At 41.5% G+C, this 24,261-nt stretch overlaps 1 long non-coding RNA gene across 1 annotated transcript; it reads right to left on the reverse strand.

Annotated features, from left to right (window-relative positions):
- Positions 1 to 15,831: 15,831 nt before the first annotated feature.
- Positions 15,832 to 23,673, reverse strand: LOC116572325. Its single transcript, XR_004278231.1, has 3 exons — positions 23,493 to 23,673; positions 21,803 to 22,099; positions 15,832 to 16,110 (listed from the first exon to the last, which is right to left on the reverse strand). It is a non-coding gene; the product is annotated as an uncharacterized LOC116572325 (long non-coding RNA).
- Between the last annotated feature and the right edge of the window lie 588 nt (positions 23,674 to 24,261).

Below are 24,261 nucleotides of genomic sequence, written 5' to 3' on the forward strand. Positions count from 1 at the left end.
GGATGAATTCTTTTTTTTTTAATATTTAATTTATTTATTTGACAGAGATCACAAGTAGGCAAAGAGGCAGGCAGAGAGAGAGGAGGAAGCAGGCTCCCCGTGGAGCAGAGAGCCTGATGCGGGGCTTGATCCCAGGACCCCGGGATCATGACCCGAGCCGAAGGCAGAGGCTTTAACCCACTGAGCCACCCAGGCGCCCCATGGGTGAATTCTTATTACAATGTTGTTCACAACGTTCTGAGACCTGTTTTTCTTCCTTTTAGAAATTCAGTCTGAGACTGAGTCTTTTGTGTTTTTGCCTGAGGACAGGTTGAAGGGAGACTTTATTGGGAGAATTAGACTCGTCTACAGGAAAGAAAATTCAAAGTAACAGTGTCTTAAACCAGAAGGAAGTTTGTTCCTCACTCACTTAGCAGTCTATGGCCAACCCTCCCAGTTGATATGATACTTTGTAGTGTTAGGGTCATAAACTCAAGTTCACCAGGTGGTCCCAGATCACACTAGCTCTAACCATCAGAGCTGCTTTACAGCCAGAAAGGAAGAGGCAAGAAGAAATGGGAATGCCCACTCCATTTAACTACCTTCCCATAAGTTGTATACAGTTGCTTCAGCTTATATCCCATTATCCAGAGCTTAACACCTATGAGTACCTCACTCTAAGGGTAGCATAGAAATATCTTTTTTTCTGAGTGCCTGTGCCCAGTAAAAATGTTGGTTTTTTTTAAGTAAGGAGGAAGGGAAGAACAGACAGTGGGTACAACTCTTGGTGTCTCCAGGCTTGGGGTTTGGGATGGGAGGAGAGAAGAGCTTTGTGCAGGCCATGGGCTCTCATGTTGGGCGATCTGGTCATTGCTCTTTTGGCTGTACTTGGGTTAAAACCACTGTCCTAAAATGCATCCCACTTTATCGATAGAGTATATATACTCTTAGACTCTAGTGGCTCTCCAATTAAGAGTAGAACCATGAAGGCTTTGTTTCTGATTAAGGAAAAATATAGGCATTTATTTCCTCCCCTTCCCCTCTGCTTCACCTGCCAGTTGCCGCTCCCTGGCAGCCACACCACTCCCCTGCCAACGGAGGAAAGAAAAGATAAAGGAAGCCTGTGGGTTTCAACCGTGTGCAGGGGGAAGGAGGGGTTTCACATGTAGCTTGCTGTGCATTTCTTTTTTTGTTCCCTTCATTTAGTTTTAGGAGATGCTCTGATCTAGCTTTCCCAGTTTTTTTTTATCTTATCCCAAAGTCCTCTTCAAATATTCCTAGATGGAGACAAAATATGTATTTTTAAATTGAGTGGATAAATTTATCAGAATAAGAAAAACTCATCTCTTTAGTGGCTCCTATGTCCCTGTCATGGACACTGTAGTAATCCAGAATGACATGTGATGACTCTCACTTACCCAAAGATATACACTTCTATTTTTCATAGAACACTAAGTACTAGATTACTTATAAAATTAAAATTTCACCAAGAATAATAATATTCTCCTTTCCTGTGCTGCAGGCTATTTTTTTGCTCCTAACTCTATTGGTTATGGTAGCCCAAGAAATACTTTTTACTCAGTAAATGAAGACATTTTATGACACTTTAAAAGGGACTCTAAAAGGGACACCTGGGTGGCTCAGTTGGTTAAGCAGCTGCCTTCGACTCAGGTCATGATCCCAGCATCCTGGGATCGAGTCCCACATCCGGCTCCTTGCTCAGCAGGGAGCCTGCTTCTCCCTCTGCCTCTGCCTGCCATTCTGTCTGCCTGTGCTCGCTCTCTCCCCACCTCTCTCTCTCTGATAAATAAATAAAATCTTAAAAAAAAAAAAAAAGGGATTCTAAGGGAAGCTTCAAAAACTATCTTACTGATAGATTTTTATTTCATGAGACACATCTTTAGTATTTTTCTCCCTAGATAGCTGTCTCTGAAAAAACCAGACTGGTCTATAACGACAGTCTGGCTCATTTAAAAGGCCTGATTAGAGTGAATAATAACAATAAATATATAATAACTATAACTAACATTTATTGAGCTCTTACCAATAATATCTTTGCTTAAACACAGCTGAGTGCTACACAGGAGTAGAAATACAGTATTTACCTCAAAATTAGATTCCTACACTTTAGTGTGAAACTTTCTTTTCTTTCTTTGCTCTCCTTGTTTTAATGGGACACTTAATGTTGTAAACAGCACCCCCCCCCCATGATAATACTGGCCTCAGCATCTAGAAAGCTGTCATATATTGATGACTCACTCTTTAGCCCGTGTCCCTGTGAGGAAGACAATTCTGCATTTTCCCTGTTATGTGTTTCTATTATGTTAACTAACCCTTAGGGGTCCTTCAGGTTGGTTGGTAACTGTGGCAATTAGATTTTTTTTTTTTTTTTTTAACAAACATTGTTCAGTAGCTTTGCTTTTTTAGGGGAGGGTGGGGGGTATTTCATTTTATATCCATCTTGGATAGGCAGAGACTTTTCTTTTCCTTTTTTTTTTTTTTTCCCAGAAAATGTAAATCCCAGGGGAATGTACTGCTGATTCTGGTTTTCATTTGAATATGCCCACCCGGGTCATGAGACATGAATTGTAGTCTTTGTTCTTCCCCCAGCTCCGAAATCCTAACTTACAGGAGACTGGATAGAATCAGAACTCTTTGCAAGAACGGCAGCCATTACTGTGAGCTCTTGCAACGATCAAGCCTCGATCTGGGGAGACTTCACCCCTCTGTGAAAGCAGACACAAGAATGGGACTTGTAGCCTCTCATCTCCAGATTCCGATTTCTGGAGCAAAATATCATTTCGTGTCAGCCTGAGGTTTTACTCTTCATCGTCAGGATTCTGATTTTCTCTTGCCATTCCTAGAATGTTTGTATTTGTTGGTAAACGTGGCAAAAGAGATTTATAAAGATTAGTTTAAAGGGTGTGGAAACCATCGATTTTAAGGATTTTCAGTAAGTATCAATTATCATTTTTGTTTCAACATTTCAGACTTATACTGAAGAACTGACTTTATAGTTATACACCAGATCAGTGGTGAATTTGACCTTTGCCTTTTGCTACAACACCACAGGAAGTTTGTAACCAGTTGCTTTCAAAGCTTTTCTATTCAAATCCTAGCTCTCGGACCTTAAGTGTCACTATCTACAAGAGTCACAGCTGTCTTTGTCACTGCCTTCTCCAGTCTCTCCTGAAATGTATTTCTTAGCTTCCTTTGACACAGGGGAAAGGGTATTGGAGTTTTCTCGATCCCAGCGTCCCTGTAACCCCCGAGGGGATCTGCACTGGGTAGGTGAGATCACATGAGGTCAGCTGATGGTCAGATACCAAAACTCTGAGCTGTGCTGTGTTCAGCTGGGAGTTTCCCCCACCCCCAACACACTGGTATCCCACACCAGACACTCCCTTTGGACTGGGGTCTAGTTTCAGCATCATCTAAGTCAGTGCTTTGGGACTCCCGAGTAATTACTTCCAAACTTCAAAGTCCATTTAAGGACCTGTTCTCTCCCTAGTGTTTATAATCAAACTTTACAGTCTTGCTGCAGTTATTCTTAACCGTTAAATAAGAAACAGTAATCTTTCAATAGATGATGTTATATAATAGATGTTTATATATAATAGAAACAATATGTAACATAATAGATATACACCCACATGTTGGGGAAGGTAGAGGGAGGCACTGATTCTGAGTAAAAGCAGTGAGAAGTACAGCAGGTATGAAACACAGAACTTAAGACACACACACACACAATCAATGTCCCTCTGTAATTCTTTTCCTCCTTCCGCGTTGTTTTCTCTGATCTGTAGAGCGTGTCAAAGTTCAAGCACAAATAAATTACAACAAAAGAGGTCTAGAAAAAGTCTTTTTAAAAGAGATGTATTCCGTGTAAGATCTTTCACACGCTACTTTTAAAAAAGAACACTGTGAACAAGGACGATAAGTTAAAAGATAACAAGATGCTTAAAAAAAAAAATGGAATAGATTAAAGCACTCTTGACCCCGCTTTCTGATCCAGTTCACTACCCCATATCATCAGCTGTGCTTTCTGTTTGTTTTGTTTTGTTTGAATAATGGAGGCTTAAAAACTAATGCTTGGTTACAGAGGCCAGAATAGGGGTTATTGGGGATATTGACAGGAAGTGATCCGGGAAGCCTGCTGGGTGCCTGAACTGGGTGATGGCTACAGGGTGTGTGCATGTGTGTGCACGCGCGCGCGTGTGTGTGTGTGTGTGGAAATTCATCAAGCTGAGCACTTACAACTTGGCCCATTACTAAATGGAAGTTACATCTTCATGAAAAAGAATTTAAAAATTAGTGAAGATCGACCTAAGCTTCCAAAGCGCATTTCTAGCCCCCTTAGCACAGTGCACTGCCTGGGCTGCCTGACCCCTCACATGCTGTGTTTGGTGGGTACGATGTGGGGCTCACATACTGCATGTTGCAAACAGATCCAGGTACCAGTGAATTGGGTGGTGTCTGGCCACCTCAGTTTGAAAGGGATTGTTTATTTCAATGCATTTAGGCTACTTCAAACTTATTTAATGAAAAACATTTAAGAATTATGAGGTCACTGTTTAACATATATGAAATAGGGTATTTTTCAGGGAATGGTTGTTTAGCAACGAGATCTAAATTGAGTGAAATGTCAGGTGCATTTGGAGCAACCTCCCAGAGCTGACACAGCAACGTAGCAAAGTGCAATGGCTGGTCACTTGACTAGGGCCTAGGGGACTTGACTGCTCCTCCTGGCCTTGTCACCAGCTTACTCACTTTGCCCAAGCTGCCTGAACCCTCTGGGCCTCACTTTTCTTATTTATGAGGTAAGAGGTCATAGCTCTAAAATTATGAGACTACAAAAATGTGAATTTTGTAGACTCTTTGAGTAGATGAATTGCATAGTTATCTGTCCCCAAGGGAGAGGTGATTTTTTTAAAAAATAAGAAATTACAGGGGCGCCTGGGTAGCTCAGTTAGTTAAGCATCTGTCTTTGGGTTGGTCATGATCCCTGGGCCCTGGGATCGAGCCCCACATGTAGCTCCCTGCTCAGTGGGGAGTCTGCTTCTCCCTCTCCCTCTGCCCACCATCCCCCCTGCTTGTGCTCTCTCTCTCAAATAAATAAATAAATAAATAAATAAATAAATAAATAAATCTGTCTTAAAATATAAGAAATTACATAGAAACAAATTCAAACAGTATGGAAGGATATAAAATGACTTTTTTTTCTTTACACAAATTCTAGTCCCCTAGACTATACTGACTAAATATAATTAGTGTCAGTAACTACTTATCCTCTAAGAAATGTTTATGCAAATACGTATGTAGACTTTAAAATGTTTACACAAATGACTTCATACTAGATGCTGTTTGCTATAGTTTGCTTTTTTTTTTCCCCACATGATAACATATTTTGCAGATCTTTCTCATGAAATATACAAAGTTACCTCAGGCTTCAACATTGTGCATCATAATGTATTTAATTGGTCTCCTACAATGGATGTTTGCGTTATTTCCTGGATTTTGTCATTATGATTAATATTATAATGAACAACTCTCCATGCCTCTAAATGGGCATACTTTTGCAAACATATCCCATTTGATAATTTCCAGTAGTAGAATTACTGGGTCAAATGATGAGTACATTTTTTTTTTTTAAAGATTTTTATTTATTTGACAGACCACAAGTAGGCAGAGAGGCTGGCAGAGAGAGAGGAGGAAGCAGGCTCCCTGCTGAGCAGAGAGCCTGACACGGGGCTCGATCCCAGGACCCTGAGACCATGACCTGAGCCAAAGGCAGAGGCTTCAACCCACTGAGCCACCCAGGCGCCCCAATGAGTACATTTTTAAAAATTTTTTTTATTTATTTGAGAGACTGAGAGAGAGAGAGCACGAGTGAGGAGCGGCACAAAGGGAGAGGAAAGGGACAAGCAGACCCCCCACTGATCAGGGAGACCTACGTGGGATTTGATTCCAGGACCCGAGAGACCATGACCTGAGCTGAAGTCAGATGCTTAACCGACTAAGCCACCAACATGCCTCTGTGCATTTTTTTATAAGTAAGCTCCACGCCCAGTGTGAGGCTCAAACTCGTGACCCTGAGATCAAGAGTCACAGGTTCTACCGACTGAGCCAGCCAGGTGCCCTGACGAGCAGATTTTAAATTTTAGTAGACTGTGTTAAATTACCTTTTTAAAGGTTTACCAATTTATCCTCCAACCAAGCACGTTAGAGGATATATTTCCTCCCACCCTTGCCAACATTGGGCATTACCAATCTTTTACATTTTTGTCAATTATATGTAAAAATATGGTAAGAGGTAGATTTTAAGATCAGAATGAAATGAAGTAAGATTACCAGCCTTCCTGTACTTCCTCATATTTGGCTTCACAGAGAGGTCCCTTTCGTCTTTTAAGTGTTTGGTGTTTTGCATTTATCAGCCTGTCATTTTATCCTATGATCATTTCAGAAGTTTAACAATTAACAAGATTTGCTTACCGTAGTAAAAACTATCAAGATGCACTTGACATTTGCACTGTTTCAGTCCCTCATTTAGTTTCAGGGAAAAAAAATGTCCTAATGGGCACATCTTCTGCAATTTAACTGATAGAGATTAAAACACAATGTACACTTCCCGGGCTACATTGTGCCCTGAGCCTTGAACAGTGAGTGATAGGGCAGCTCCTAGAGCAACCAGGTTAAAAGGAAAGACATTATGCTTTGCATAACATTTAGAGTTTTCCCTGGTTAAGTCATGTAGATTTTTCTCTCTGATCTAGGAGGCCTAACAGCTATCAGCTCATCCTAACAGCTACCTGCTAATCCTTCAAGAAGGCAAAGTACAATACCCTATCTTGATGTTGCTTCAGGCAGAAATATAACTGCCGAATATCAACCACATTATTTTGCATCTGGCTTCCCAGACTTCCTTGAACACAGCTGGTCGGACCAAGTCTATTTACAGAGAGGAAAAATGACACTCCATAATAATTAGTGATGAATTCAGTCATTAGGTTGGGGCACACCTGAAATATATTCCAGACTTGAAACCCTTCACTGCTCTAAGAATTATCACCCACAACTACCTTTCACTACTCCCACAAGAATTCCTAAGAATCTCTAGGAGTTTTTATGACCTTCCTTTGAGCTACAAAAATAAGCATCTCTCTGCCCTGAGCAAATCTCCAGAGGTGACTGATAAATATTGTTTGTTATTTAAGCCCTCTGAAAAGTGTATGAGAGTATATTTGCCACAGGCACGGTTTTTGAAATTATCACAATGAAACCCAGGGAAAAAGAGATAAAGGAATAGAGGAGGGGCAGGGAAGGGAGGAAAGGTGAGGAAATGGGAAAGGAAGAGGAGGAGGTGGTGAGGGAGGAGCTAGAGTTAGAGTCCTCTGCGGGGGGGGGGGGGGGGGGGGGGGGAGGACCATGGGGAAAGGGTAGAAGTATTTTCAGATTTGTGTCCATTCAGCCTATTTTATTTTATCAGTCATGCAAGGTCACATGTGTCCATTTAAAAGGTTCTCTCAGGATTTTTAGGTCTGCAAAATGGAAATCACATTACCACCAAGACAGTGAAAGAACATTTCTGTGCTAAAAATATGGGAGAGAGCTGTTTGTGTCTGGAAATGTTGAGCACATGTACTTTTACCTATTTTCCCAGTAAATACAACCCCAAGCCCTGGACATTGTATGTAAAACATACAAAAGAAAGCTCTGAGAAGTGGAGAGAGGCAGGCAGATCAGTGAGGGACCTCAAGACAAGCAAGCCCTGGGCTTGCTTTTTGCCTCCGATGGCCAACACCTATGGCTGAAGGAGCCGCCAACCCAGAAAGGCCGACGGGCACAGACAAAACAACAAAAACAAGAAAAGCCTCTTCTCTCTTGTCCAAGGACCCAGGGAGGAGCCATATAGGCAAACACTCCAGAGCCTGTCCTGTGTTCATGGGCTGGCTACTCAACACCGCACAATGGTAGTTCTTCCCAAATCGATATACGAGTTTAACACAATTCTTTTCAAAATCTCCGTACACTTTCTGTAGATACAGGCAAGATCAGTCTAAAATTTATAAGACAAGGCAAAGGAACTATAATGGCTAAAACAAATTTGGGGGGGGGCAGAAAGCAGAAGGAATCAGTCTACCCAATTTCTATCAAAACTCGAATAAAGAGAGTACAACATATTCACAGAATAGAATACTATGCAGCAATGAATGAATGCACTACGGAACAGCCATGAAATTTATCTTCTATCTGATGTCTAATTAGGAAAGATTTTCCCAGTAGGTTTACAGATTATATTTTGAGAATATTTTTCTTTTTGTGTGAATTGAATAGGTAGTAAAACAAAACAAACAAAAAACACCCAAAAAACCCCAAACAGAAAATGCCTCAAGATTTTGTTAAATTAAGAATTTCAGGGATCTATGGATTTTTCTTTTTACCAATAAGGGATCTTATCTATTTATTTTTAAGTAATCACTACAGCCAACGTGGGGCTTCAACTCATGACCTGGAGATCAAGAGCTGCACGCTCTACCAACTGAGCCAGCCAGGTGTGCCCCCCATAGGGATTTTAAATGAATCTGTTAAATAGCTTCAGACACTTCGTTCTAGGAAGCTATTAGGAGAACTCTACTCTAACACTTTTTATTTCTTTTACCATAGAGTGCAATGTATTTTATCTAATCCAATAAAATATAATGAACTTATTAGCGTTTAGAAGAGTCAAAGAATTTGTCATATGCCTATAGGTTACCCTATAATTTTTGTTTCCCGTCCTTCCCATCAGTAAAGAAAACAGCCGCATTCATGGTTGACAAAAATCCATTTGTTCGCCCCATGCTATCAAAGTTACTTTTGCAAATGCAAAATCTGGCAGCGTTTTAATTTTGGATTATCACATTTACTTGAATAAATCTTTAGAAAGAGTATTGCCAGTCTTGAAGGGTTACTGAAGGTACTAAAATATTCACCAGACGAGAGGGCTGCCAAGTACTTCAAAAGCCCAACTGCTTCCTCAAATTACATACTAGACAGAGAAAGATTTGGGGAATGTTAACAAAATGAAAATATTAGTTACTCAGATACTTTGAAATCTGAACTGCCGACATTGGAAGTAGCTATAGCTCCATCCAAGGTCAAAGGTCGATGAAAAAAATGTCTTTCTAGATAGAATTAGCAAAATTCTGAATACCGTTGACTGATGACTATCACTGCCAAGCTGGCCAGACTTTTGATTAGAACATTGGAAGAACAGAGAAACTGGTAAGGATTCGAAAGTAGTCTAATTTCTAAAGACTGAGCTGCTGGCTTACTCATTCAATAAATAAAGCTGAAGAGTTTCCTACAGCTGCCGATTGTAACATTTCCATGAAGGTAGTCTCTTAGCAGCTAGTGGTTTTTCTTTTCTTTTCTTTTTTTTTAAATCTGGAGCAAAACTACCTATATGGCCTACTTAACCATCTTCCATATGTGACTTCTGCCCATCCTGCCAACTCAAACCCATCTCCCCCTTAATGCTCCCCAACCTCACATCATGCTTCCCCTTTTTAAATATTTTTTTTACTTACTTGAGAGAGAGCAAGGGAGAGACAGAGAGAGCACACAGCGGGGAGGAGAGGGAGAAACAGGTTCTGCAGTGAGCTGGGAGCCTAATGTGGGGTTCGATCCCAGGACGGACCATGACCCCAGCTGAAGGCCCAATTGACTGAGCCACCCAGGTGCCCCAGGCCCCTTCTTTATAGAAATCCTGGTCTTAAGTCATTGGTTCTCAATGTTGGCTGCAAATTAGAATCATGTGAAAAATTTTTAAACATTTACTACCTGTCCTCTTTCTGCTTCCCCGCCCCTGCCCCCACCCTTAGAGATTCTAATTCTCTAATTTAACTGTTCTAAATACCAGTTTTTTGGGTTCTTTTGTTTTTTGTTTTGTTTTGTTTTTTAGAAGTTTCCCAGGTGATTCTAAAGCGCAGCTACGGTGGAAAGCCACTGCCTTAGAATCCTGCCTCCTCAGCAAAAGCTCTTCGCCTGTCCCGCCTCCCCCTTGAATCCATCTAGCAAACTTCTACTCAACGTTTCACCAGCAACCCACCAGCACCTCACCTCTGAGTCATTCCCCGACTTCCCCAGGAAGAAAATCCTCTCTCCTTTGTGCCTCGTTACTCATTCTGCAGAGTTCCCTCACAGCACCTGGCGTGAGTTAATGAACTTTTTCCATAGACTGGTCTCTGCTTCCATTGGATTGTGAGTTTACAGGGTTGAAGTTCATCTCTGTATCCCCCGTGTCAATAAACACGTTAAGGGAAAAGAGGGACAGACATAAACTACTACGAGAACTCCATCTTCTCTGGTTTAAACCTCCAGAATCCCTTGGGGGGATATTTCCAAAGACCCATAAATTCTCCAAATGCTCCACTGAAGACCTGGCAGGGGTGATAAGGGATAGTGGAGAGGTTGGAGGGAATGTCCAAGGCTATAAAAATCCACCTTTAGGCGCAGCTGTTGGGAGACATTTCTTGAGGGTTTTTGCAGTCGGTTTTGGTATTTTAAAATATCAGTAATAGTAACCGCTAGCTATGTACCAGGCACTGTCCTGAGATCTTGTTTCCCCACAATGTGACTGATACACAAAAAATTATATATATTTAAGATGGGGGTGTCTGGGTGGCAAAGTCAGTTAAGCTGCAGGCTCTTGAGTTTGGCTCAAGTCATGATCTCAGGGTGGTGAGATAGAGCCCAACGTGGGGCTTTGTGCTTAGAGTGGAGTCTGCTTGAGATTCTCTTTCTCCATTTCCCTCTGCCCGTCCATCTCACTCTAAATTAAACAAATTAATTAGATTTTTTTTTTTAAAGATGTACAATGTGGTATTTTGTTATATGTATACATGGCGAATTTAACTTTTTTTAGATTTCACATATAATGGATCAGGCACTATTTGTCTTTCTGTGTTTGGCTTATTTCACTCAGCATAATGTCCTCCAGGTTTACCCATGTTCACTCAGATGACAGAATTTCCTTTTTTGTTTTTTTAAATTAACATATAATGTATTATTAGCCCCAGGGGTACAGCTCTGTGAATCATCAGGCTTACACACTTCACAGCACTCACCATAGCACATACCCTCTCCAATGTCTGTAACCCAAACACCCGGAATTTCCCTTTTTTAAGGGTAAATAATATTCCATGGTGTGTGTGTGTGTGTGTGTGTGTGTGTGTGTGTGTGTGTGTATGGAAATTTAGATTGTTTCCATATTTAAGCTATTGTAAGGAGTGCTGCAATGATCTTGATTTTCATTCTTTTGGGTATGTACCCAGAAGTGGGATTGCTGATCTCATGTAGGGCTTGAACCTATGACCCCAAGATCAAGAGTCCAACACTCTTCTTACTGAGCCAGTCAGATGCCCTCTACTTTTAAATTTTTGAGGAACTTTCGTACTATTTTCCATAGCAACTGTGCCACCAACTATGTGCAATGGTTCCAATTTCTCCACATCTTCACCAACATGTCTTTTGTTTTACTGATAATAACCACTCAGACTGAGGTGATATCCCATTGTGGTTTTGATTTGCATTTCCCTGATAGTTAGTGATGTCAAGCAATTTTTCATATATTCATCGGCCATTTGTGTGTCTTCTTTTAAGAAATACCTATTCGGGTCGTTCACTCCTTTTTTTTTTTTTTTTTTTTTAAAGATTTTACTTACTTGACAGAGAGACACAACAAGAGAGTGAACAAAAGCAGGGGGAGTTGGGGAGGGAGAAACAGGCTTCCCGGCAAGCAGGGAGCCCGATGCGGAGCTGGATCCCAGGACCCTGGCATCATGATATGAGCTGAAGGCAGATGGTTAATGATTGAGTCACCCAGGTGCCCCTTGTTTACCCATTTTTAAAGTTGGGTTATTTGTTGCTAATACTGTATATTATAGCTGAAGAAATTGACACTAAAACCTTACTTATTTTACTTCATCTTTGCAACAACCTTGTAAGAAAGTAAAGCTCAGAGGCCAAACTTGCCCAGAGCAGTCACAAGGCTAATAAGTGAAATCAAATTCAGCTCTGCTATTTACCTGTTTAAATGCTTGAGAAGCACTGCCCTATGGATTTTAAAATAATCTCTGATGTCCATGAAATAGTTTAGGCTACAAATAATAGAAAACCATAAATCAGATCCACTTATACAATAACAAAGTTTATTACAACGTGAAATCTTGAGGTTAATTAGCCATAGCCTGATCTTAATAGCTACGCCCGTATCCTCCCCTTTCTCTTCTCTTTCCTCTGCCTTGTGTGGGCTTCACCCTGAGACTGGGTTTTCTCACTAGATGGTCACTGATATCATGGGAATCACACGAAGACACAACAATAGCTATCTCCTAACCAATCATTTCCAAGGGAATAGGCTCCCCAAGAGCTCCTGGAGGAGCTCAATGGTGCTGGAAAGCCCACGGTGGCCTCCCTCACCCCTTATATTTACAGAGCATGTTGAGCTTTCAGAATTGTTTCATGGTGGTTGTTGCTTTTGATCTTCACAACAATCTACGTCAAATGTGAGTTTGGGTTTGTCCTTGGTGGTGGTTTTATGGGCAGAAAAAAAAAATTTTTTTTTTTAAAGATTTTATTTATTTATTTGACAGACAGAGATCACAAGTAGACAGACAGGCAGGCAGAGAGAGAGAGAGAGGGAAGCAGGCTCCCTGCCAAGCAGAGAGCCCGATGCGGGACTCGATCCCAGGACCCCGAGATCATGACCTGAGCCGAAGGCAGCGGCTTAACCCACTGAGCCACCCAGGCGCCCCAATTTTTTTTTAAGATTTTATTTATTTACTTGAGAGAGAGCATGAGCAGGGGAGGGGCAGAGGGAAAAGGAAAGAGAAAAGCAGACTCCCTGCTGAGTGCAGAGACTGAGGTGGGGTCCATCCCAGAAAGTCAGACAGATGCTAAACCTACTGAGTCCCCGATGCTCCCCAAATTAATTTTAATCTTAATATTCAATATATGAAAGGGGCACCTGGGTGGCTCAGTGGGTTAAAGCCTCTGCTTTCGGCTCAGGTCATGATCCCAGGGTCCTGGGATCGAGCCCCACATCAGGCTCTCTGCTCAGCGGGGAGCCTGCTTCCCTTCCTCTCTCTCTGCCTGCCTCTCTGCGTGATTGTGATCTCTGTCTGTCCAATAAATAAATAAAATCTTAAAAAAAAATTCAATATATTAAAATACAAATCTCACAATCTAATCCTTTCTCAGGCTTTTAAGTCTAGCTTATAAATTCTATTTTTATAACTCTAACACGTTTGGCAATGACTTTTAAAAAAACTTTCATCGAAATGGTCCTATTTATAAACATAATCAAATATTTTAGGACCTTTGAAATTACACTTGTAAATTTAATATATGTTGATTTTATTAAATAATCATCTGACTTAATAAATAAAACATTCCTGAGCACTAAATAATTCTTTTTTAAAAAATTTGAGTATAGCTGGGATGCCTGGGTGACTCAGTCGGTTAAGTTTCTGCCTTCAGCTCAGGTCCCTGATCTTGGGGTCCTGGGATGGAGCCCAGGATTGGGTTCCTGGGATGGAGCCCAGTATCTGGCTCCATGCTCAGCGGGGAGTCTGCTTCTCCCTCTCCTGCTGCCGCTCCCCCCTGCTCTGGTGCGCACACACACTCTCTCTCTCTAGCTGTGTCTCTCCCAAATAAATAAAATCTTTTAAAAAATTTTTGAGTCCAGCTGACACACAATGTTACATTAGTTTCGGGCATACAACCTGCATGTCACGCTGTGCTCAAAGCAAATACAGCTCCCATCTGTCCCCCTATGTCACTATTACAATATCATTGACTGTATTTCTTATACGATGCCTTTAAAATCTGTCACTTACTCATTCCATAACCAGAAGCCTGTAACTGCCCCTGCCCTTCACCCAGTTTGCCCATCTGCTCACTCCCTTTCCCCTCTGGCAACCATCAATTCATTTTCTGTATTTACAGGTCTGATTCTTTTTTTTTTTTTTTTTTTTAAAGATTTTATTTATTTATTTGTCAGAGAGAGAGCGAGCATAGGCAGAGTGGCAGGCAGAGTCAGAGGCAGAGGCAGGCTCCCTGCGGGGCAAGGAGCCCGATGTGGGACTCGATCCCAGGACGCTGGGATCATGACCTGAGCTGAAGGCAGCTGCTTAACCAACTGAGCCACCCAGGTGTCCCTACAGGTCTGATTCTAATGCTACTTTTTGTTTGTTTATTCATTCGTTTGTTTTTTTAGATCCCGTCTGTAAGTGAAATCATGTTATTTGTCTTGGGTTATTTCATTTAGCATTTAGCATAATATCCTCTAGGTCAGTCCAAATGTTGTGATCTCATCCTTTTGTATGGCCATGTAAATGAAATAATTCTTATAAATCTGATATGTTAAATTAAACTTATCACTTGTTGAATGTGGAGTTCTCTTAAATAATTCGGTTCTGGAAATATACTTAATCACTTTCCAAATCAATTATGTATTTGCACATTTTAAATTGGATTGACGAGGCAGTTACTTTAATACTTCAATTACCTGCGAACATGACAAGTATAAAAGATACCAAATAAGTGCACATACCTTAAGCCAAAAACACAAATACCACAAATTTGGTTCCCTCAAATCATTCTGGGGACATAAGTACTTCCCATACAAACTATGATTTCCCCATGTCATTATTGCTTGAGGTTGCATAAACACCAAATATTTAACCCAGGATGCTAACTGAATTCTTACTTGTGAGGAACTGAGTAGTACTTGCGTTGCTGTATCAATTACCCTTAATTTCAGGAGAGCATGGATCAAATAACCCAAGACAAAGACTCTCTGATTCTTGCCTTAGAGAAGTCTTGCCCGCCCTACAGCACTTAATTAGGTTTTGCATTTCTTTGGTTTTGAAAATATATAACTGTAATTTCCTTGACTCTCTAAAGAAAGTGGAATTTGCTTAATTCCTACATTCTTTTTTATTCTTAGGACCTCATAATTCTTTTGTGGTATTAAAATGATGTTCATTTGAATTCTGTACTTGTCTGACTATTGGTTTGCAACTTCCAAGGTAATTCAACTGACATGATTTAGGCTAGACAAGTTACCTGGAAATCCTGTTTTTGGGTTCTCAACTTTATGGGGGTATTCTTCTCTTAAAGCAAGCTTTCTTCAGCCTATGACTCTGTTACAGGAGGTTAGAGAATAGTTATGCCCAATTCCCAAAGCTAACCAATGAAGGGATTAGTACCCCATCAAAGCGGTATGGAAATCACTGTAAACTTAAAACATCCAGGGGCGTCTGGGTGGCTCGACTGGTTAAACATCTGCTCAGGTCATGATCCCAGCGTCCTGGGATTGAGCCCTGCATCAGGCTCCCCCTGCTTGTGTCCTCTTGCTTTCTCTCAAATAAATAAAATCTTTAAAAAAAATAAAAATAAACAAACAGCTGAACAACCAGCAGGCACAGAAGGAAACAATATCTAAACTTAAGCAAAGCCTCCTGAAAATACAGCTGCCCTTGAGCCCCTCAGAGGGAGGTTCCCTTTTGACAATTAGCACTAGGAAGTGAAAATTCAGCTACTGTTGGCATCAAAAAGACTAATAGAATCTTCCATATTTTCCCATTGAAACCAAAATTCACCCTCTTTTTGTTAAGTAAACCTTTACCTCTCTGCTCTATGGTACTTGTTCCTGTGCACCTGTAAGTAAACCTTGTCTTTGTCCTGTTAATCTGTGTTTTCTAAAAGGGATTTTCCAAACTTCAGATTTATAGGAGAAAACTTTTTGGTTAGAACTACCTAACCTCATTTTATTGCTGTTGCCTTTATTGGGCTTCACAGATACTGGTGTTTTTGTTTGTTTGTTTGTTTGTTTTTTACAAACTGAAGGTTTATGGCAACCTTCCGTCACGCAAGTCCACTGGAGCCATTCTTCCAACAGCACTTCCTCACCTCATGACTCTGTGTCACATTTTGGTAATTCTGGCAATATTTCAAACTTTTTCATTATTATATTTGGTTTGCTGTAATCTCATGATGTTAAACAGATGAGGAGCTGCTTCTTATAGATGAGCAAAGAAAGGAATTTCTTGAGATGGAATCTACCCCGGTGAAGATGCCATAAGACTGTTGAAACGACAACAAAGGATTTAGAATATTCCATAACAACTTAGTTGATAAAGCAGCAGCAGGGTTTGAGAGCATGAACTCCAATTTTTAAAGAAGTTCTACTGTATGTAAAATGCTATCAAACAACATTGCAGGCTACAGAGAAATTGCCCATGAAAGGAAGAGTCTGCCAAGGAGGCAAACTTCATTCTTACCTTATTCTAACTGTCCTCTTCCATTCTTATTGCTGTGATTTTTACTAAAGATCATTTGAGACTTCAGAGGCTACTTTGAAAAACTTAAGATCTCTCCAAATTGGTAGCTCTAAGATCTTTCCTTTCTTATTATCTCCACTCCTTCCTCTTCCCTTACCAATTTCCATTTTCCCTTCAGCCCCTTTGATATATTCCCCTTCAGATGCTTACCTTCTCCAGCCCTCTGCCCACCACTTCCAGACCCTTCCCTTCATACTCCAGCTGCTCAACAACCCACAGTCACTCTGGCTTTAGGCCCCTAACTCTGATCAGGAGCTCTTGAGGGACCAAACATAATCAAAAGAGTTACCAAAAGTGACCACCTAAAGCCAAAAATGTTTAAGTTCAAAAAGACTGTTCCTCCCCATAAGAGAACACAACTGGAAACACTGATTAGATAACCAAGGCTTCTACTGGAATGTCATTTAAGAATGATACACATAGAATCAGATATGTCCAGACAGTTTTACGACATGGATCCAATGCTTACAAATTACTCTTGGAAAAACCAGCCTGGCTTATGGAGTTCCCAATCTTACAGGTAGGTAAGGAGGGTCACTTAGGGTCACTTCCTGGTAGGCTCAGGAAACTTAGGATATTTTGGGGACCTCAAGGAGAGAATTTCACCCAAATCTATAGATACTGCAAGTAGAGTCTGGTAGTGAGTTTTTGGCTTGACTTCCTACCCTTGAGAGGCTTGAAAAGTCCAATCTGAGATTCTTTATGGAAAGTTCCAGCAAAGTAAACTAAAAAAAAAAAAAAGGTTTGTGGGGTCAGCTACCATTGTTGTTGCACTTACAGAGATAATTAGGCCAAATTTGATGAGACTAGACTTATTTTGCAAAAATAATCTCTCTTTGATTATCTTTGATCAAAAGTATGAGTGACTCTAGAGGTGAATTTTAGGTTTTAACCCACTCTTACAAGTTATCAGATTCCAGTCCTTGGAGGTTTATTGTCTACCTGTGAACTGGACTCAATCTTGCCATCTTGGACATTCTGTCAGTCCTTACCCAAATCTCAGTTCTTCTAGTTTCTTTCAGTACCAGGTTATAGCCCTCCAAATTAATGTTTCTAATTTCTTTCCCACCTTCTTGATGTGGCATCACCAAAACCCAGCTCCCAACTGCCCAGATCTTTATTCGTGCTTCTAAATTGTCTTTTAGCTATCTTTTTCCCAAAACCCTGCAAGCTGAAGCTGGGTGACTTTGAGTAAAATCTGTCAGATTGCCTCCCTCTACCACCTAAACGTGCTTTTAGCACAATGTCTAGAAATCTTGACTGGCTATACTCTGAACTCAAAAACAGGGTTTATTGATGACTCCAACAATTGATCTTTTGTTTTTCTTTTTGTTTCAGTAGGAATGCCTTTTGTTAAATGCTCAGGACTCAGGGACAGATTCAACAAAATATGAGGCAATGTGTTTTGATTTGTTCTTTTTGTCTTATCCATCTACTCTATGTTCTTTCCCTCTCTTACCTTACAACTTCTAACCAGTCTTCTCTCCACAGCAACTAATTCAGCTCCTTGTAGGTGAAACTTCCATACATGATGGACTCAATCACCCCTCACCCTCACTCCTAACGAATTTTGTATCTTGTTTCCTCCTTCCCTTCATCTGCTCTAACTCCCTGGCTCACTTGCTGTTCCTCAAACTGCCAAATGCCCTCCTGCCTCAGGGTCTTTGCACTAGCTGTTCCCTCTGTCTAAGATGCTCTTCCCTCAGATCTCTGCAGGCTTTGCTCCCTGACATTCTCCAGGTCTTTACTGAGATGCTTAAATATTACCTTATTTTAAAAAGCCTTCACCACAATTACACAAAAGTCACACTTACATGCAATAGTCCCTGGTGCAGTGACTAGAGGCATACACTGAGCCAGAGTTTGGGACGCAGGATGTTTACTAGAGATCAGCAGTTGTGAAAGGAAGATCTAGGAGAAGCAGGAGGGCAAATGGTGAAGTCAAATTTTGATGGAGGCACAAAAAATTATTGGCCAATTTGGTGGGAAATTCAAGAGAAAAGTATGCCCATCTGAATGTTCAAACTTTGATTTTGGCCCAGGTCATAATCTCAGGGCCATGGGATCAACACAGAGTCTGCTTGTCCCTCTCCCTCCTCCTCTGTCCATCCCTGACCCCTAAAATAAATACCTTAAAAAAAGAAAAGAAAAGAAGAATGGCCCTGTATTGGGCTGAAATGACCAGTGAAAAGGCCTTTATACCACTGCCTTGCTCAGCCATTGGTTATGCGCTGCCCTGGGAAGGGGCTGACTGTAGGCAAGACAGCAGCCTGAAGCTGAACCAACCCTGAAACAGCCAACAGCTGGAGTCCGCTGCTGATCACTCCCCACAGCTGGGCAGCAAGCTCTTCCTTCAAGAGGGGGCATCTTTGTGTCTATCACCCATTCCCCCACCCCTTTATGAAGCTGTGTGAGGGCAGGGTCTTACTCTCAAATAATCCCTGATATATCACTTAGAACACAGCCTGGTTCATAGCAAGGCTCAGTACCTATTGGTTGAATGAATGAATGAATGAATGAACGAATGAATAAATTCAGTTACTAGATTGGAGATTTTATTAAAACTATGCACAAAATGCTTTAAAAATTTTACCCCAGGGATGCCTGGGTGGCTCAGTTGGTTAAGTGTCTGCCTTCAGCTCAGATCATGATCCCAAGGTCCTGGGATTGAACCCCATATCGGTTTCCTTGCTCAGCGGAGAGCCTGTTTCTCCCTCTGCCTGCTAATCCCTCTGCTTGTGCTCTCTCTCTCTCTCTTTATCTCTCTGACAAATCAAGTAAATAAATAAATCTTAAATTTTTTTTTTTTTTTTTTACCCCAGTGAACAATAGAACTCCTTCACTCTTTCATCATGAAAATGTTTTAATTGGTTTGGGCCACACCTGCTATGTTATAGAACCACAGAATAACAAGACAAGGCTGCATCCAGCAACCTGAGAAAGAAGCAGTCTCTGTGTCCTCTTTGGGATATTGTTTTGTTCAGTGTCTGAGTCTGCTTGGGCTGCCATAAAAAAATACCATAGACTGGGAGTCTTAACAAATTTATTTCTCATAATTCCGGAGGATAGAAGGCCAAGAATAAGGTACTGGATTACTTAGTTGCTGATAAAAACACTCTCCCTGACTTGTAGATGACCTTCTTTTTGCTGTGTCCTCACATGACCTTTGTATAGTGCACGCATGTTTGGGTGAAGGTGGGGAAATCTCGTTCTCGTTTTATAAGGCCAATAATCCCACTGGCCAACAATGTCCCACTGGAGGTGGGGGTCCCACTCTCCATGAAGTCTTCTACCCTCTGAACTTCCAATCCCACCTCCAAACACTATCACATCAGGTGTTAGGGCACTGACATATGAATTTAGAGGGGCACATAATCATTCAGTTGATAACAAACAGGCTATATGACAGAGTGATAGAGCACTGGACAGGGGGGCTAAGTCCCAGGTTTTTAGAGCTAGATCTGTTACCAAATGACTTTGACCATGAACAAGTTGGGATTTTTTGGATCTCAGTTTCTCCAACAGAAAATAAGGGAATTGTGGGGCACCTAGGTGGCTCAGTCATTGAGTGTCTGCCTTCAGCTCAAATCATGATCCCAGGGTCCTGGGATCGAGCCCCACATCAGGCTCCCTGCTTGGTGGGAAGCTTACTTCTCCCTCTCCCTCTCCCTCTCTCCTACTTGTGTTCCCTCTCTCGCTGTGTCTCTCTCTGTCAGTAAATAAAAGCGTAAAAAGGAAAAAAAAAAAAAAAAAGAAGAAGAAAAGAAGGGAATTGAGAAGATGGGCTCCAGGATTTCTTCCAGCTATGTCACATTCTGCTAGTTTTCTTCCTTCAGGCCCTTGAAATGTACATTTAGGTGGTATTTTGCCTGATTATCTTCAGATAACTTTTTAGAGAAAAAAAAAAAAATCACAGGGCTATTTCAAGAATGTACGTGGGTAATATGCACCACGAGGAGCTGAGAGAGGTAGAAGAGGAACACTGGACAGGCGGTGGCTTTGCAAAGGATCTGTCTAAGCAAGGACGCTCCTGGGAGCCAGTGGGCAGGCGTAACGCCAGGACGGTGGAACTGGATGAGCCCATCGCCAGCGGTACTTGGAACAAGAGTGGCTGTCACCAGATACTGGGACTACAAAAAGGGGAAACCCAATGGGTACTTTATTTATTTAGTGCCTGTCTTATCTCACCTGTCTCTTCATTGCTTCCTTTTTTCTAATCTCTCCCAGAATCCTTTCCCCCACTGTAATCTCTATGAGAGGAGTTGTTGGTATAGAGAAGGCACCCAACAGATATTTATTAAATACATAAAAGATGTCAGGGTCTCAATAGGAGCGACTTGCATACATTTTGGGGAAAGTAATCACATTTTTTTCCCCACGCAAGATCCAGTTCTTTCTTTTTTCCTGCCCTTTCTTCCTTCTTTGCTTCCTTCCTGTTTCCGAAAAAAATTTCACTAAACAAATCTTGCTTTTGCTAGATACAATTCGTTCTGGCATTTTAATCTTCTATTTTCTTTTTTAAAACCTTGTGGCCCTGACCTACTATACTTGTTTAGCCACCTCATAGGGTGGCAGGGGAAAGGGAGGGAGTGGGTCCCCGCTGGTGCATGTGATGGGGTCATCCTGAGCTAGAAATGATGTCCCAGGCTGAGAGCTCAGTGGCAGTGGCACTAGGCACTTCCCAACCCTCCTTTGTTCTGATTCTGTGCTCTGCAAGGAGGCTTAAATTTCTTCAAAGTTTTGTCTTCAGGGAATGAACATGCCAATCAGCAAACATGAGTATCTGTACTACTGATATTCCATCAATTAATTGATACTTTATTTTAATTAATCAGTTGATATTGGTTGATATTCTATTTTATACACCTACCTCTTGTGAATTTGATAAGTGTGAATCAGAATCTGAGAAACTGTTCACCTTAGACCTTTTGTCTAAAGGTCATAACTTTTGTAGAATTATGACTGTGACATAACTCTACAAAAAATGGAGCCTGGACTGGACAGGGGGCAGCCAGTTCCCTGATGGTATAAGGGGACTGACTATTCCTTTGGGAGACTGTAATGCTCACGGAAGTTTATGAAGACAACAGTGATCTTTCTGCATGCTGGCACTGCCTGCATCGTGAAATCCTTTGTAAACCTCTGTAAGCCTCGCTCCGTTTGCCCAAATAAGAATGTTTCATAGGGATGGCCGACTTGAAGTTTGTTTTAGGAAGTTTACTTCCAGCACCTGTCCTTGGGGGCTAACAATTAAAGAATCATAGCACACATTTGCATCATGTAATACAGAATGGTTGCCCTTGGAAACTACGTAACAAATGCAACTCAGGGGCCCTGGCTAAACCTAGACATGATATTAATATGCCCAGGTGCTTATTAAGCACTGTGGTACATTTAGATAGGGCCTTCCAGTTTTCCAATGTGCGCAGGCTCACCTGTTCCTTAAGGAAGTTAGGAAGGGTGATGTTGTAACTGTGGTTCTGACAGCTTAATCTACTCCAAGCTTTTGTCCTTGGGTCACCGGCTCAGTAACAGGAAGAACAAGGCTTTAATTTCCAGCTTTCTCACCAACAGCTCAGCTCTCAAAGGCTTTCATACTTGAATATGGTGATCTTCTTTTGGAGAGTTCCAGACCTCTATGATGCCAGGCATGCTCATGAACTTGTCCCAACATCCGCAGACACACGTCTAAGGCTACCAATCTTTCCAACCATGCACCTCATGTGGTCCAGCTGGAAAGAAAAAAACACAGCTAACACAATACAAAAGGAACTGCGCTCACCTCCCAACTCGTGAAACTACCTTCTTGGCTTTCATGGTTAAGGGGAGCCATCTGATCCAGAGAATTACTGAGACCCAATATCTAGAAGGAACTTTAATTTATATGTTTTTAAGATTTTATTTATTTATTTCAGAGAGAGAACAAGCAGAGGGGAAAGGCAGAGTGAGAGGGAGAAGCAAGTTCCCCAGTCCGGGGAGCCCAACGTGAGGCTGGATCTCAGGACCAGGAGTTCATGACCTTAGTAGAAGGTAGATGCTTAGCCAATTAAGTCACCTAGGCTCCGCCCCTAGACAGAACTTTAAATCAGACTTGATTTGAAGCAACAGAAGAGTTAATCAGGACTGAATGCACACCAAGGAATACCTGCAATCCACAGCTTATTGTTAATATAAACATGCAAACATACTATAATTCAGGGTGACTTTCTTGTGCCAATTTCCAATTTGTCTCCACTTAAACTGCTTTAGGAGGCTGTCTTCATTCTACTTCAGTTCTAGAATCCTTTAGCCTTTTTTTTTTTTCCTTCTGTAGTCAAAGTTCCATTGACCTATTTCTATGTGTCTGTCTAGGAAAAACACATATTTTCATTTCCTCTCATACACAATAGTTTTGTCTCCTTATTTGTGGGGTTTTCCCACATCCCCCAATTCTCTGACACCAGCTGGGTGTCAGATTCACTGAATTCCTAGAGTAGGTAAGTTAGCCCAGACCCTATACTTCCAGGACTGCCCTCCCACCCCCGCTTCAGACACCAGTTGCAAGTGGTAGGTCTTCAAGTTACCCCAACTTCTGACTTGGCTACAAATTGGAAGTCCTTATGACCCTGTCCTCAGGTTCAATAATTTGCTAGAATGGCTTACAGAACAGAGGAAAACAGTTTACTTACTACTGCCAATTTATTACAAAGGATATTTCAAAGGATTCAAATTAATAGCCAGATAAAGGGGATGTATAAGGTAGGACCTATCCCCTTGGAGTTGGGGTATAACACCCTCCAAGCCTATAAACACGTTCACCAACCTAAAACTCTCCCACCTCCCATACTTGTGGTGTTTTTGTGGAGGCATCACGTAGGCATGATCTATCATTAACTTGATCTTCAGCCCACTCCTCTTCCCGAAGGATGGCATGTGGGGCTGAAAGTTCCAAGCTTCTAATCTTGGCTTGGTCCTTCTAGTGACCAGCCCCCATCCAGAAGCCACCCAGAACCCCATCTAGAGTTGCTTCATTAGAATAAAAGACATTCCTATCATCCAGGAAATTCCAGGGAATTTATGTCAGGAACCAGGGTCAAAGATTAGGACAAAAGATGCTCTTAGTTTTCTTATCACTTAGGAACTTACCAGGTTCAGGAGCCCTGTGTCAGGAACAGTGTCCTACTGTCCACTCTTAGAAGTCTGTTCCTTTATGTCACCAATTTTCCATCTCTGTTTACAACTGCTCATAGTGTAGATTTTAAGATGGAGGTTTCAGTGGGGCACCTGGATGGCTCAGTCTGTTAAGCATCCAACCCTTGATCTTAGCTCAAGTCATGGAGCCTATTTAAAAAAAAAAAAAAAAAAATAGATGGGGATTTTCAGAAACTACTCTGGAGACGATTTTGTAGAATACTATCTGCCTACTAACTGTGAAGCTAGACTGTGTTTCCTGCCCCGTTGCCTCTTGGCCTCTCTCTGAGCTCCCTTAACCACTCTGAGGCTCCTCCCCACGTAGTACAATAAGACAGAAGTTTCTACAGTCTTCATGATATGGGGAAGATTGTCTATTTAGGGTCCAAGCTATAAATGGCTTTCTCTACCATCCAGCCCCAAGTGTCTCATTCTTTCCTCTGTGCTTACTACTGGGGCCCTTTTGGCTAAAATAGAGGGATGATGTATTTACTCTCTAGCCCTGAGCCTCATATACATAGCATCCCGATCTTCCTTCTTGGGCCCCCATCTGGGCCAACACTGGGCTAGACAGTGGGAAACCCATGCATTTCATGTCAAGGTCTCACAAGGAGTCACTGGGCAGGACTCCACTGGTAGATGTTGCATGCAATAACTCACATTTGCGTGATGAGTGGGGCGCGTTTTGAGAGGAACTGACAGGGCCAGTGAGGCTGTGCTCTGC

Source organism: Mustela erminea, chromosome 13 (genome assembly GCF_009829155.1).
Source record: "Mustela erminea isolate mMusErm1 chromosome 13, mMusErm1.Pri, whole genome shotgun sequence".
Classification (NCBI taxonomy): Eukaryota; Metazoa; Chordata; class Mammalia; order Carnivora; family Mustelidae; genus Mustela; species Mustela erminea.